Below are 15,285 nucleotides of genomic sequence, written 5' to 3'. Positions count from 1 at the left end.
ACTGCATATTTGTCAAACACACAATTCCATACACTTGATCCTGGGTGTGGCTGTAGTTGTCCGTGATGACGGATTGACTCCTGTGGTGCGGTGATGCATCTCCCTCAACCCTGGAAACTGAACATTATTCATCCAACAAGCCCACAATTTTACGCATCAAAGTGAGTTAACTGCTATTGTGAAAAACAGTTTGTGAGAAAATAACCCCCGTGATGACAGTGAGCTTGGGCGTTAAGAGTTAACAGTTTTAACAGAAATCTTGCACTACAAAATTCACATTTACATCTTTTGACGATGACCATCTATTGAGCTGCATAATGAAATGTTTATTTTATAGTGTTGTTAGAGCTTGACCCACGATAGGGATGAAAAGTTTGGATATTTCAGCCTTTTCTGCACTCATTTTGACCGTTCTTTATAGAATATTTCTCTCACTAGTCCTCCAATGTTTTTATAAGTGCAAAAACAAAACCTTGTATAACTCTTTTGTCATAATGATCATTATTGTTCTGTGTTACAGAGTGGACTGAATGATGATGAACGTTTGCCCAGGATGCTTTGATGTATGAGGTGAGTGAGTTCATTTAATCATGATTATGTCTGTTTGATACATTCTTTCTTTACTTTAATATATCATGATCAGATTCATGATCATGCATTATGTTTTCCGCTTGTCTGACCGTCTGTGCCATTCTCGTGAATGCAATAACTCCAGAACCCCTTGAGGGAATTTCTTTGGCACAAACATCTGGTTGGACTTAAGCATGAACCGAGTAGGTTTTGGTGGTCAAAGGTCTATATCATTGTGACCTTGCATCTGTTTCACTCTCATACATGCAATATCTTATGAACACTTTGACTGAAGGATGAGCCAATAACAATTTGGTGTTCAAAGGTCACTGTGACCTCAAAAAACACGTTTTTGGCCATAACAAGAGCTTCTGTGCTGCTAGGGGGAAGATGTGTGTGAAGCATCTAAATTATATGTAGCATCTTTGCAACAACATCCATATTTGAAGCAATACTCTCATGGCTACATATGAGTCTGGAAATAAATGGATGTAAACTGTGTAACTTGAATAGCTAACGGAGAGTGCAACTTGAATGGCTAACGGAGACATACAACCGCAAGTTGGTAATTCTAGTTTAAAATGTAAACCAATATTTATTCATGGGTTTGAAAAACATCATCGTCATTTCTGTAGAATTTGGTCAGAGCTCCCTTCATATTTTTCTGAAAGAAAAGTATATATATTGCAGGTGATAGCATATTCAAAAATGCAATGTTTTACTACACAGCACCACAAGGCTCATCAACCTGTTTGATGATAGCTATGAAGAATATAATAATCAGAGTAAGAGGAGGTGGGATTATGAGAAATTTGACCACAGAAAGCCACTTGAGGTAAATCTGTTATTAGTGATATCGAGCTATATGTAAAATTGACCTGACTTGACACAGTTGGATCAAAGGTCGAGAACCCCTGAAAGAGTTTATACAGTAGAGCTTTAAAACTGGTTGGCTGTAGTTGCAACAAGCTCAAAAAGCAAACAGGGACATCCTGGCATGACATCAAGGAAAGTGACAGATGGGGAAGGTGTGTGTGTGTGTGTGTGTGTGTGTGTGTGCGTGCGTGTGTGTGTGCGTGTGTGTGTGTGTGTGTGTGTGTGTGTGTGTGTGGATGCGTGCGTGTGTGCGTGTGTGAGTGCGTGCGTGCGCGCACACGTGTGTGTGTTTAAGTGAGGCAGTAAACCTGACTAATTTTGTGTGTTTGTATGCTCTACTGAGAGCTATTTGTGCTAATTTGCTAGCTCTGTTTGTGTGTGGCTTGTGAAGCACAGCTGCTTCCACCAGCTCTTATAGCTTTTGTCATTTTTAAAATTACCCTTGTGTGTGTGTGTGTGTGTGTGTGTGTGTGTGTGTGTGTGTGTGTGTCTTTTTCTCTCTGTCTCTCATTTTCACTTGTGCTTTCTGTCATCTCACTTAGTGTGAGGCTTATTATCCAAACAAGGACAAGGCTTATTATGCGAGAGCTGGATGTAAAGTAACAACCTTTCTCACTCTCTCTTTTTCTTTCTCTGTTACTGATTGGCTTTACGGTTTCTCATATATTTTCATTTGCTTTCATTTTGAAAGTTTGTGGTCTTGAACAAACAATGGTTTTCTGGTGGTGACAGTGCTTTACAAACGCATTATTTCCTTATTCAATATAACATTGCAGAATGAAACAAGGCAAGAGATAAAGGGAGCTCCTGCTGTTAATGTGGTAATCTGCTGCTTTCACTGTGCAGTATGTGCAGACAAGGTGAGAGTGTTAATACATGATATGGCCACTAAAAGTACGTGGACACGCTCGTGTTAGGTCAAAGGTTAATTTTCATGGTTCAGGCTTGAGCCCTAAAGGAAAATCTTAATGGTACATATATTTGGAAAGACATGACAATACCCCAGTGCACAAAGGATCATGAAAAAAATATTTTTTTCTTTTTGGTGTGAAAGACATTGAGCCTTTACCTCAATTCCATCCTCATGGGATGAACTGGAACAGGAAGTTGAGCAAATCCCTACCCCCTTTTTACACAGAGATTGCACTATAGAGCACTATAAAGTCCCTTCTTTATGCCAGTTTTGCAGTTTCACACAGAACCAAATGACATCGATATTGTGTGATTTCAGATAGCATGCCGGCATCGCAGAATCAAGAAACATGACAAATGTGACATGTATCATAACAGTGTCTGTGTCTAGTTTGGTTTATAACATATGTGTCGGCAGCATTTTATAAACGATAACAATAGGAGCTCCCTGACTTCATTGTTTTCCCAATTTGCAGACACTTTTTAAACTAGTATAATCTCCCCTGGTGGGTTGCATCCATAAAACATTGTCAAAACATCACACCTGTGCCACCCATGACCCCGTCTTGCCAGCTGTACCGTTTACAAATTGTTACTACCTCTGTTGACTGCCTAAAGGAAACAGAACTGTGTCCCTATATTCTGAAGTTGTACTTATTTATGGCTAAGTGAGGCAGCAAAATAACGTGAAATTCCTGCATTAAAGAGGCAGTGTAAAAGAGGCTCCTGAAACCAGGATCCAAAATTTTGTGGAAAGCCTCAAATAAAAGTGGAAACTGTTGCGTCAGCAGATTAGTACCACAATCACATATAGGTAAAATGCTCAGGTGTCCTTATGGTTTTTGCTATATAGTGTATGTTGTTACTATATCCTAGAATTAGGCACAAATTAGTCATTACCATTGACGTATTTCTTTCGTCAATATCGCACAGAGCTAATACCGCATAACACTGAGTATAATGTGTGACTGTCATGTCTCGACTACAAAACAAGCAGAATTTCAATTCTTTAAATGTCACAGTACGAGCAATTTAAGTGCTTAAAAAATGTTAACACTGAAAATACATTTTCGAAAGATTTAACTTACTACAGCTTACTTACAGCCTCAGTATTTTTGTATACCTGCAACACAAGTTAGAGTGTAGTCAGTAACATCTGTGTAAAACTGACATGAAGTAACACTGCTACAGTGTAATGCGAGTCCATCATTTAAGGACAGCAGATCATGTAAATCATTCAGTATCTAGAGGGAGTTTTTTCCTGCACATTGGCTAATAGGAGGGAGGAGTGCGCATATGCGTGTGTGTGTGTGTGTGTGTGTGTGTGTGTGTGTGTGTGTGTGTTGTGGGAGGAGACAGGGAGGAGTATGTGTGAGTGTCTACATGATGGGGGGAGGGGACACAGAGAGAGGGAGAGAGAGAGAGAGAGGATTTGTGGCATGTAGTTTGTCAGCTGTCATTAGGCGCAGATGACACACACATACAAAGGTAGACTCGCAGAGAAAAGAGTGGAAATACAAAACGAGTTTGTGTGGTACGTGTTGTGAGGTGCAGTGTTGACTGTGTGTATGGTGTGAAAAAAAAAATAGTGCGTCTGCCTGGCCGGCATGGGATAATCAGCCGGCTCTGGACTTGTTATGGACTGGTTTAACCAAGGAAGGTAAGTGATTATCAGACTATTATTCTACTTTAAAATATAAGATTTTAAGGGACATTCTGTAAGGTTTTGACATTCATTGCTGTTGTGTTTAAGTGAGTTTGTAGATGAATATTTATACATAGTATTCCTGTGTTCACTAACAAAACTGATAGGTACAAACATTTGCCAAACATTAATAAGTTAGATTTAGTTGTTAAAGCACCTGTCAGTCAACATGGAAGTGATGAAAGGGTCCACCAATTTGTTTTGATTGGAGATAGTTACGTTACTGTTTTGTTTATTTTTGGAGGATTACATTTATGATTATTATTAGTTAAAAATTGCATGTTTGTTTCATTTCAATATTTCCTATTATACGCTTACAATAAACATCTTAGTTATAATTTGTAGAATGACACATTAACTTGTAATTGTAATATTATCATTTTGTATATTTGTTACAGAGATGAGTTTGATGCTCACAGTATGTCTTAGTCAGACTTAGACTTTGAGCTGTCATGTATTATTGTGGTTTTGACACGGTGTGTCTTTGTGTGTGTGTGTTGATGGGGAGTGGTTATGAATGACTGGTCTCACTCCCACACACACACACACACACACACACACACACACACGCACATGCACTGGAAGAGTGCACAGTCAGCAGGCCTATAGCTGCTCTGTCACCTGAGGTCTAACCAGCCAACTGTTTGTTCAGTTTGCTTCAATAACAACTGTTGTTAGCACTCATTCGGAAAGCAGCAGGTTCACAGTATGGGAAGAGAAATCTGAAGTCATCCGGCAACGTTATGCACAGTTTTAAAAAGCCATTTGGTGAATGCAGAGTTTTATCACGATGAGTTCACAGTTTAGAAAAAATATGAAATAGGAGAAGTTTTTTGACTGCATATATGTGCAAGGCGTTAGTTGTGTGTTAATTACTGTTTGCTTACAAGAGTATTTACACAGGATAATACATTATATGAAAGTGAATGTTTTGCTTATTTTCAAATGAGGATGGCATTCCAAAACAAGACACAGTGCAAGAACAAACCAATACCTTGGTGCCTTTAAATAATTATAACAGCCTGTGCTGGTAGCTGACCAAATTATAACTTTACACTGCTGCTCAGTATCTCCAAAAAAAAGGGAAGATCTAAATTGTTTGTTACAGACACTTTCCTCCAAACATACTGTAATAAAATCTTTGATGTTCGCAGTGGAGAAATGAGAGTTTCATGAAGTCACTCAGCTGTGACTGTATGCTAATTTTCACACTGACACTAGCAGCAGCGGCTGCAGATAAGTCGATCAGTGAGTTGAAGGTGGAGTTTGACCCTGGGGCCAGTAGAACAGTGTGAAACTCCACCAGTGTTTTTGCTTTCATTTTGTGTTGCATTCTCTCTTAGCTGTTCGACTTGTCATATCAGTTAATGTACCTCCCATCAGTTGAGTCTAAGCTGTATTGATCTTTAACTTGTCAGTACATTACAGGACTTGATATCATTTATTATAAGCAGGGAAATTTAATTTGCAATATGAGTGCACATAATGTTACATGTTGGCCTCTTGTGTTAAGAGGGACATCTAATTTTGATGAAAGAATTGTCATCTATCATTCATTTTCAGTCAAACTTTTATGCCAATCAGCCGATTTGTAAGTTTAATGTATCGTTACACTCCAATTCTAAAAAATGGTTAAAACCCTACATTTAAACTCCTTAAAAGTGATTGTACTTCATATGAATCTGTGCTTTATCTGATGAGCATGATTTCAAACTTGAGCAGAGAAGATTTAACATTCATACTCAGGAGTTAGTGTTGAGATTTAGCCACTGGTGAATGTTGTATGTAGCACAACACCTCTGCCGCTACACAGAGCATGACCAGTGAGAGTCACGGATGATAAACAAAGCCCCCCTCTCTCTGTCAGCGCAGGTTTCACTCTGACAGTCTGACAGATACACGCATGCACGTTGGAGAATTATACACGTTCAAGAGTCCAGAGTGTAACCACTGGTCCAAATTCAAACACAAATAGTTATACTGTTTTTCCTGCACTATATGCGGTTCAGTGGTTTTGTACATGTTGTATCAGGATATAGTGTACCTTCATTTTTTACTTGACAACTTTGCAGTGCATGCATTTTGTGTGTGTGAGTGAGAGAGCGAGCATGAGCGCTAGTGTTACTTGTGCAAAGTGGTGCACATGGGAAACTTCATTAGGGTTGTGTTTGTCATGTGGAAGAGTATTAGGGATGTGTTTCTCTTCCTGTGTGTGTGTGTGTGAGAGTGTGTGTGAGTGTGTGTGAGAGAGAGAGAGAGCGCGCGCGCGCCGAGTGCACTCACAATTGAGTTCGCATCTGGGCAAGCCTGTTCAATGTTATTGATTGGGGTCTATAATCGATGGGGCTCTCACGTTACATGAAGCTGCACATGCAGAGTAATGATCAGCTGCAGGCTGAGCCGCCTACATACAAACATTTTATTTTAAAGTCATAGTATTTTCTGTTCCCATCTTTGATGCAAAGATCATTGTTCTGGTGATCCTGCGCTGCACTTGAGAGCATCAGAGATGAGCTTTCAGTCAAACAGCTGATGATGCAGTGTGAGATTCTCTTTGTGCTGCTCTTCTTGTTCTCTTACATTATTTTCAAAGGGAATTATGCGTAAATGTTTAGGGCTAATTAAACAGTTGGATACAAATATCCAATTACAATCATCGTCCACAATATATCGATCATGACTACTGAATTTTATGATGATAGCATTTTTCTGTTGCTTTAGCTAATGCTAGCAATCTTGATCATTTAGAAATAAAAAATAAAGAAAAGTAGGCATTTTAAACTTAACAGCCCTCATGTGAATTGTAAAAACTTTTACATGTGCGATTATTCAATTACCATTTTCTCTGTCTTCATTGAGACAAGGATGCGTAGGGTGGGGGTGGCTGGTTAGCCAATAAAGGGAACTGGTTGAAGTGGGTCAATGTGTACAGCCTGAATTTTACGGCGACTCATTTCACAGGACACACAGAAAGGCGTTTGCTTTCCATACAGCACACCAGTGTCAGGAGTCTTTGGAAACTTTGACAGCAATTCATTAAAAAAGAAGCAGACTGCCTGGTGGCTAAAGAGGGCGACTGCTTTGTTGTCATGAAGACAGAGCATTAGATTCAAGACATAATTTGGCTGATCACTGGACAAAAACTCCCCATTTCAAACGTATAATGAAATTTGTCTGTGTTCGGCTATGGCAATGAGTATCAGTTCAATGTGTAAACACATTTTCACAGACAGAGGATCAATGTTGCAACTTAAAAAAAAAAAAACAACTTACCTGGGTTATTGAGAAGATTTTTTAATATATGTGTGTGTGTGTATATATATAAACAATTTAAGAATAGAATAGAATAGAATAGAATAGAATATATATATATGTGTGTGTGTTACCACCAACACAGACGACAGCAATAAACTTTATTAACTTTTCACATATTAAGAAGACAGATATAACATGTAACATACACAAAAACAGGAAAACAGCCATAGGCCATCCATCCAGACATTGACAAAAATACATTGACATTTTACACATATCAGCACTCACATCTCAGAGGTACAGATAACAAATGAAAACATGTCCAAATATTTCATCAGAGGCATTCATGCTCCCCAAATAAAATGCATTATTTTTTTGAGTTGGCTGTGAACAACACTAACTGCCCAATATGTGAATTATTGTAAAACTTCAAAACCATTCTGATGTGTCTGCTGTCCAGTAAATGGGGCCAACTCTAGCAAACAAAAATTCAGTATTTTTGGTGACTTGATCTAAAAGGTACAATGTGTCTATGCATCTATTGGAAAAATATATTATTAATATTTATAACTTTGTTTTCATCTGTCTGTGACTACCTAAAAATAAGGATTGTTGTGTTTTTGTTATACTATGCTGTTTTATATACCTGGAAATAGTTTATCTATACTTTGTCATATGTATAAAATTATAATCTGTGTTGTCGACTGCCACTTCATTATCATTTCGGCACCAGTATTTGGAAAAAAAAAAACAAAACAAAAAAAACAAAAACAAAAAAAAATTGTCTATATCCAGCATATCCGTATTTATGTTAGCCATATTAGGCAATGAAATAGCTAATCATAGATAAACTTTTTTTTTTTGTTGTAACAATTTATTAAGGTTTAGTACAGAGTTACAGTTAGTTAAAATTTGTATTTACGGTTTGTGCATATTAGCTGAGTCAGCTGTAAGGAGCCTTAGGGGTGTCAATAGAAGCAGCAGGACAAGTTTCTCACCCTGTTTTATTTTAATATATTTGTTTCAGGACAGTACTCTTTATTGAACCAGTAGTACTTTTGTTTAAAGTTGTAGTTACCTTGACATAGAATTGATGTTGGTGATTCTGATATTAAACCCACAGATTTAAAGCTAGAACAAAATGCTCGTCCCTGGCAAAAGGCAGTAAGCCACCGACCTTAAAGCACCAGCTTGGAGCAGCATCACTATGGCACCAAACAGCAGAGATGTACATAAAGAGACTGGACGTATATGTGACGTTGACACACCGACGCACAAAGATGGCCCCACACACACACACACACACACACACACATACACACATACACACACACACACACACACACACAACACACACTCATACACTCTGTGCATGTGATGCAGGCCTCACAGTGTGGGAGAAGCCAGTGTACTTAATCCAGCCACAGCAGGGTATTAAATCTACTTTATGTTTGTGTGTGATGGGAGGGTTTGCTGGCTTAGACTGCAGCCTTGACAGAAGCTTAGACACCAAAGACAGGAGGGTCTCACCTCTTAGTCACCACTGTCATGTTTACATACTCCAAGTGCTAAACATGATCCCTGTTTTATAGATCTAGTCCAGCGTTTTCTATTAAAGGAGCTGAAAGATGGTCTTCTTGTGAAAATTGGTTGTTCATGCAGTAGAAATACGCAAATACTTATTGGTGCTACACGACCAGAAGAAACTGAGAAAAAAGGATGTGCTTTTAACCTACAACTACCAGAATGCACTGCATCCCACTGCACCAATAAATGCTCTGGCTGGTGGTTGACAAAATGCAAGCTTGCAGAAATTGGCAATACAGTAACAGAATCTTGTTTCATATTTGATCAGCATGGCTTTGTTTTACTGTTTTGGCCTTTTACAACAGTAGACAGTAACAGAATGTTGGTTTATATTTGATCAGCACTGCCTAGTTTGACAGTTCTGTGTTTGGTCTAAATTTGAGAGAGAGCGAGAGAGAGGGCTCTCTCTTGATCCACTTCTACACTACTTGTGTTCCTGGTGGCAGGCATATGAAAATGCAAAGTACAACCTATTGTGCTTGTTTTGTGCAACAGCCCGCGCACCAGCGAAATTAATGCCAGATGATGTGTTTCGGACGAGCTCAGAGATTAGCAGGAAGATCCAGGCACTGGTGTGATGGGGGGAAGTTAACCACAGTTCATTTACACATACTAATCACACTAAAACTGGTTGAAAATCTGCAAAGTGTCTCTTTGACGTAGTAAAACATTTTTCCATATGGAAACTGAGAAAGCTCTTGGTATTAGTCTTGGTATTAGCTTTTGGCTTGTGACCCCTAAAAGCTTTCTGGCTACTTGTGACCCAGTTTACAGTATATAGAGAGATTTCCAACAAGTGTCTTATTCTTGTGATTACAAATATTTTTTTAGAGTTCTAGTAATTTGCCCCCCCCAAAAAATTAAAAAGACTAGTCTGAAACAATAAACCTAATTCTGTGCTGTGTCGGTCGAGCCCCTAGGCTGAGTGTATGATAAATTGCTGACCCCGAAGCTTGGAACGCCTGTTTTATCCCAACAGCCATAACGCAGCTGGGCGGTGGTCACCTTGGTTGACTGTGTGATTACTAACCGTCACAAAATTGTTGTGATTTTTTTGGATTGAATGTAACAGAGTAGAAACAGCAAATGATCGACCTTTCAACTTTGACATTTAATATTTAATGTGCATAAAGCAAAATGGGACCACAAAAGGTGCTATTACTTTAAGTATTCAGAGAAAAGTTTTTCACTATCCCTGCAAAAACACATTAGCTTTAATGTTGTGCTTTCAGTCATTACATAAGACAGTGTGGTCAGTGCCTTTTTTTTTTCCTCTAACATGCTCAATTATTCTGCAAGCTAAGCTCTAAGGATGACTCATTACTGTAATAACAACCCATAGTGTGCTTTACTTCCATGACAACTATCATTTTGTCAGATTAGGGCTCTCATGCTAATGCCGATTATCACATCTTCCCAACCATTTATTTGGCTTTCCAGCCATTTTCTATTGTACACCGCTTTTTGTAATTTTTTTTTAGCTTTACTGCATTTATGTGCTATTTTATTATTATTTCAACAGCTATTTATAATTACTTCTAAATATGTTGACGACTTTATATTTATCTCTGTCTTTCCATCTGACCTCCATCTGGCTGTAATGTGACACCTGCCTGCTCCCTGTCACCTGTAACAAACCAGGAAGTAGATTTTAAGAGATATTCCTCAAAAGGTGAACAGACCAGAAAGACCGTCTGTGGTTAAGTAAATGATCCAAACCCATGTGGGAGCCACTGCCCCGAATAATGCCTGCAGCTGTGAGGATAAAACACAATGACTGAATAGGAGTCTTTTAAATATGTTGTGTTTTTCAGATAGCTCATTTTATTAATCAAAGAATATTTTTTGGTAATTCAAATGTTTTTTTTTTATTTTCAGTGTCTCATTATCAAATATAATATAAAATATAATATATATATATATAATATAAAATATAATAATATAAATATGACTACTATATAGAAATGAGAAGAAATGAGAATCAGTGGTAGTGTTTCTCATAATTAACACTTGTGTTTCCAGCATCTTTTTCTCCACTTTAAAATTATTATTATTAATGTATTTTCATGTGAAAATGCTTCACAGGGCGACTCTAACAAGCAAACAGAGTAAAAAAACACCTGTGAAAGCCTCACCCTGTCACTAGTGGTTTTTCAGGAACCCAAAACAAAGAAGCTGAAGAGCGGTGGTTTCTCTTGGAAACAGAGTCCACTTAAGCAAGCTGTGATCGATCCTCAGCTGTAATTCCTTAATGGCTGGTTTGACCCTCTGGCCTCGTCTCTTCTCTCCAGCTCAAATTGTTTTTAAATGGCTTCACTTTGTGAGGCTCTTGGCTCCTCTGATTGCATTAGTACCGGGCTGAACAGGGCAAAGGCTTTTGTCGCAGGCTACATTAGTGTTAATTCATTGTGCGTTTGTGTGTGTCTCTGCATATGTGTGTTTGAGAGCACATGTGGATCTACTCAGACATTGATTGAAATGTTTAAATGAGTGTGAGTTCGGTGAATTTATTTTTGTGTGTGCGTGTGTTTGTGCACCTTTCTTTTAGCCAGGCTTTCATCAACTTCTGAGCCCCAGGTGGGATCATGGTGGTGATGATGATGATGATGATGATGATGATGATGATGATGTGATGATGTTCTCCAGTCAACATGATGTCACCTCATATAACCAATAATAACCTGCTGTTTGCCAAGAGCGATGACAGGACTTTGAGTTTTAAAATGTTTGACTTTGTGTTCAGTGTTTCTTAGTGTTTATCAACTATCTTTGATGTTTTAGGAAGAATCCTTTTTTTCTACAAATTAAACTCACTGGTGCCTTTTTAATGTGCAGCTTTAAGGTATATTGAATGGTGAGATTAGCCAGTGTTTCCATAACCAGATGGAAACACTGGCAACAGCATTTATTAAAATTTCCTCAATGATTAAAGGCAGGTCTAACTTATTAGCTTACATTGAGCATATTTATTAGTTCCTTATTTCACTGTTAGAAGTGAGAATGTTATCAAACTTCCATTCCACTTTTTTGTTTATGTGTGCCCATAGTGGCATAAAGAGTAGACACAAACAAGTTCATATAGTTTGTATCTAGAGTTTTTTAGCATAATTCAAAGAATGAACGGTTTAGTTTGGCAAGATCAAAACAAGATCATGAACTTTTCTAAGACTCTTTATTAAAATAATGTATATTACAAGACTATTCAATAAAAAGATACTCACATGAGTGCTTTGGTACATGCCTGATTAGCATTTTACTGTATGGTTTCCTTGACACTTTGTTCCTCAGTAAATAAAGCATGCAACTGCAGAAAGCCAGTTTCTCTGACCAGTTGAAGAGCACATAGAGGTCATGATCATGCAGTTAGGAATGGAAGCAGTGTCTTAATCATATATCTGTGACCATAAAAGTGTGCGAATCATAGGGAGCATATAGATAGAATGGTCTGTTGGGAGGTTTGTTCTACATCTCGTTAATTTTTCCCACCATGACAAGTTATGACTGACTGTGCAGAGCTGCTCTCCTCCACATGTGAATCAGTGATCTCATTTCAGTTCAGTCATTTGCACACTGTAAAATGTTTGCTGTTGCACACTCAGTCACAGACTATGACTTACCATTGAACCCCTGCATGCATATTATGGAAGTGTTTGTGGCAAATTCTAATTTTCGTTTTGTTTTTCTTTGCATCTGCAGTACCTTTGCAACTTGTGCATAAAAGTGAAATGTTTCTTCATGCACATTTTACAGCCTTGCTAGCAGCTCTGTGAGACTGTTATCAAACTAAATCCTACACATGCTCACAGCAATATGCTCTGTCGATGTTTACCATGTTCACCATCATAGCTTAGCATGCTAGCACAAGGAAATTTGCTCATCATTATGATTGATGTATAAAGTGACCTGGGTGCAGTGTTGGAATCATAAATTCATTGCAGCATGAAGCCAAAAAGGTTCAACTCCTGCATATAAATTTTCCTGGATGATTGTCACTGCTTCGGCATCATTATAATAGAGCAAGTGCACTCGAGACTTCCCCCAGCCTAGCCAGCTACCTCCAGTTTTACCTCCACTTGAATGGAAATAAAATGATTTAATCTTGCGGCTCCTCTAGACTTTCAAAATGTTATTGGACCAAACAGATGAAATTCTGATAGTGAAATTAGTCATTTCATGGTTGTAGCACTAAAAAAGTATTTACTGATTTACAGATGTCTCCTTCTCAATGTAAGTCTTTGGGAACAAGTCTTTTTGGGTGCAATGGCATAACACGACCAACTTGGGAGTTGTAATTCCACTGTTTGGCCACTACAGATTGGCCTCAAAGCCTGGCACACTTTCTGGGGGCCTTATAAGCACGCACAAAGTAATGCAAACACAAAGTACAGCTGAGGCTAATGGGAATGCCATTTGATTGGAAAAAATATTCCCTGATGATGGCATTAAAGTTATTCAAATTCATTGGAATCCGTCTAATTGTTGTAGATAGTGGAAAGTCAGAGGACCACTAAAGTCATTACAATACATCAACTGTAAACCATGAATATCTGTACAAAATATTATTTTTATCCATTCAGTACATGTTGAGATATTTCCTTGAAATAGTGATAGTGTAGAGTTGCTGGCAGCAATAGAAGAAAGTCAGAAAATCACCAAAGTTGTTAGAATTTGTTTTTTTCAAAACCTCGAATACCAAGTCAGATTTTTATGGCAATCTGTCCAGTAACTGTCAAGATATTTCACTCTGAACTAAGGACATGGACAAAGCGATCAACTGACTGACCGCAAGTCAGACATTGCTACCTCTGGAGCCATTTCTCTCCTCTCCTCTCCTCTCTCTCTCTCCTCTCCTCTCCTCTCCTCTCCTCCCCTCCCCCCTGTTGTAATTAGGCCATATTCTCCTCCTCCCTCCTCAGGCCTGATTATTCAGAGCAACAGATGCCCCTCTCCTGATACTCCTCCCTCTATCTACCCCCCATCAACACCCACTTGTCTTATTTTACAACATTTGCTCTTGTCGACTCGATGTCTGTTTATACACGCCACTTCACCCATTGTTCAGCCGTTTGATCCTTATCCTATCATCCATTATGCTGCACTTTCTCTATATATTTCCTGTTGATTCCCCTTTTTCACTGTCTTTCCTTCTCTCTTTCCCTCTCATGTTTCTTCTCTCTCTCCCTATCTGTTGTTTTCTCTCTCTCTTATCCCTCTTTCCTGCCTTCATCTGCTCAGTGTTAGCCCCACAGACCGGCTGTTATATAACAGTCAGGTGATGTGTTGGCCTGTTGAAGGGCCTTAAAGGCCTACCACCCTGATAGACACTGCCTCTCTCTTGCTAGTAACTGCTAGACTCTACCTGATTGTGTGCATAAGAAAAGATTTGTCACATTTTGTTTCAATTAGTTAGAACATCATCTGTCCGTTTGCTCTTTTTTGACTCCTAAACCTCTGTTTAATAACCACCTTCATTTGGAAAATCATCAAGTTTAAGTCATATCAGAAGAACAAGATAACAAAAAATGAAACTTTTTGAAAGACTGAAACCCAGTATCCTTTTAAACCATGTGTTTAAACCCTAACCATAACTGAGTGCTACAGTTATTGATATCACCACTTATTGAGTTAATTAGACCACAAGTAACTGCTAGTGTTAATTTCAATCACATTGGACTACTGAGTCCAAGAGAAATCGGGGGCTCTACCACATAACTGCAACGCCACCAGTCATAATGTCCCCAAAATCATTAAAGACAGAGAAAGGTAAAACCCTGTCAGGAATACATCCATTAAAAAAAGTAGACAATACAGGAAAAAACAGCCTGGTTGCATTTTAAAGTCATCATATACAGCTGCTTGGTCTGTGACTCTTGCATCAGACACTGATGGAAAAAAAAAAGCCATCTCAACATAACTTAAGAAGCTCCATCCAGAGTGGGTGGCAGGTGTGTTGGATGGTCCATCAAACACTGGACTTTAAACTGGGAGGCCGATGTTCGCTTCCTGTATGAATGTAAAGCCAAACCATGATGTATTTTTCTAAACCTGACCACATACATTTGTTGCCTAAACCTAACCATGTTCATTTGTTGCATGAAGAAATAAATGTAGATATGAGGTGTTAAATCAATGTTGTACTTTTATTTTGAAAATGCATTGTAAAAAGACACAATGCATTTCACATGCGTAAATTGACACAGCCTCCCAGAACGTCCACAACAGGCACACCCAGGATACGTAGTGTGTCACATTAAGATGTCAAAAGTCCACTGAACATGTGGTAATATGTGATGAGTTGGGATGGAGAATGTGTTGGGAAACCCCTTGTATACGCACTTCAAAATTCACAAGATAGTTTCAAAATCTTTCACAGCTGTGGT

At 38.5% G+C, this 15,285-nt stretch overlaps 1 protein-coding gene across 4 annotated transcripts in view; it reads left to right on the top strand.

Moving 5' to 3' along the window:
• The window catches only part of LOC121951104 (nuclear receptor coactivator 2-like), a 63,080-nt gene that overhangs the window by 10,378 nt on the left and 37,417 nt on the right, over window positions 1–15,285 (top strand). For 3 of the 4 annotated variants that reach the window (XM_042497327.1, XM_042497328.1, XM_042497325.1), the window contains exon 2: window positions 521–570. The gene's annotated coding sequence lies outside the window, so the exon portion shown is untranslated. Of the gene's footprint in view, window positions 1–520; window positions 571–3,849; window positions 4,019–15,285 lie in introns of those variants that run through there. The other variant, XM_042497326.1, reaches the window with a different exon arrangement.

This window comes from Plectropomus leopardus, chromosome 12, assembly GCF_008729295.1.
Source record: "Plectropomus leopardus isolate mb chromosome 12, YSFRI_Pleo_2.0, whole genome shotgun sequence".
Lineage (NCBI taxonomy): Eukaryota > Metazoa > Chordata > Actinopteri > Perciformes > Serranidae > Plectropomus > Plectropomus leopardus.
Note: the sequence above shows the minus strand (reverse complement) of the source record. Positions and strands in the feature narration are given on the sequence as shown.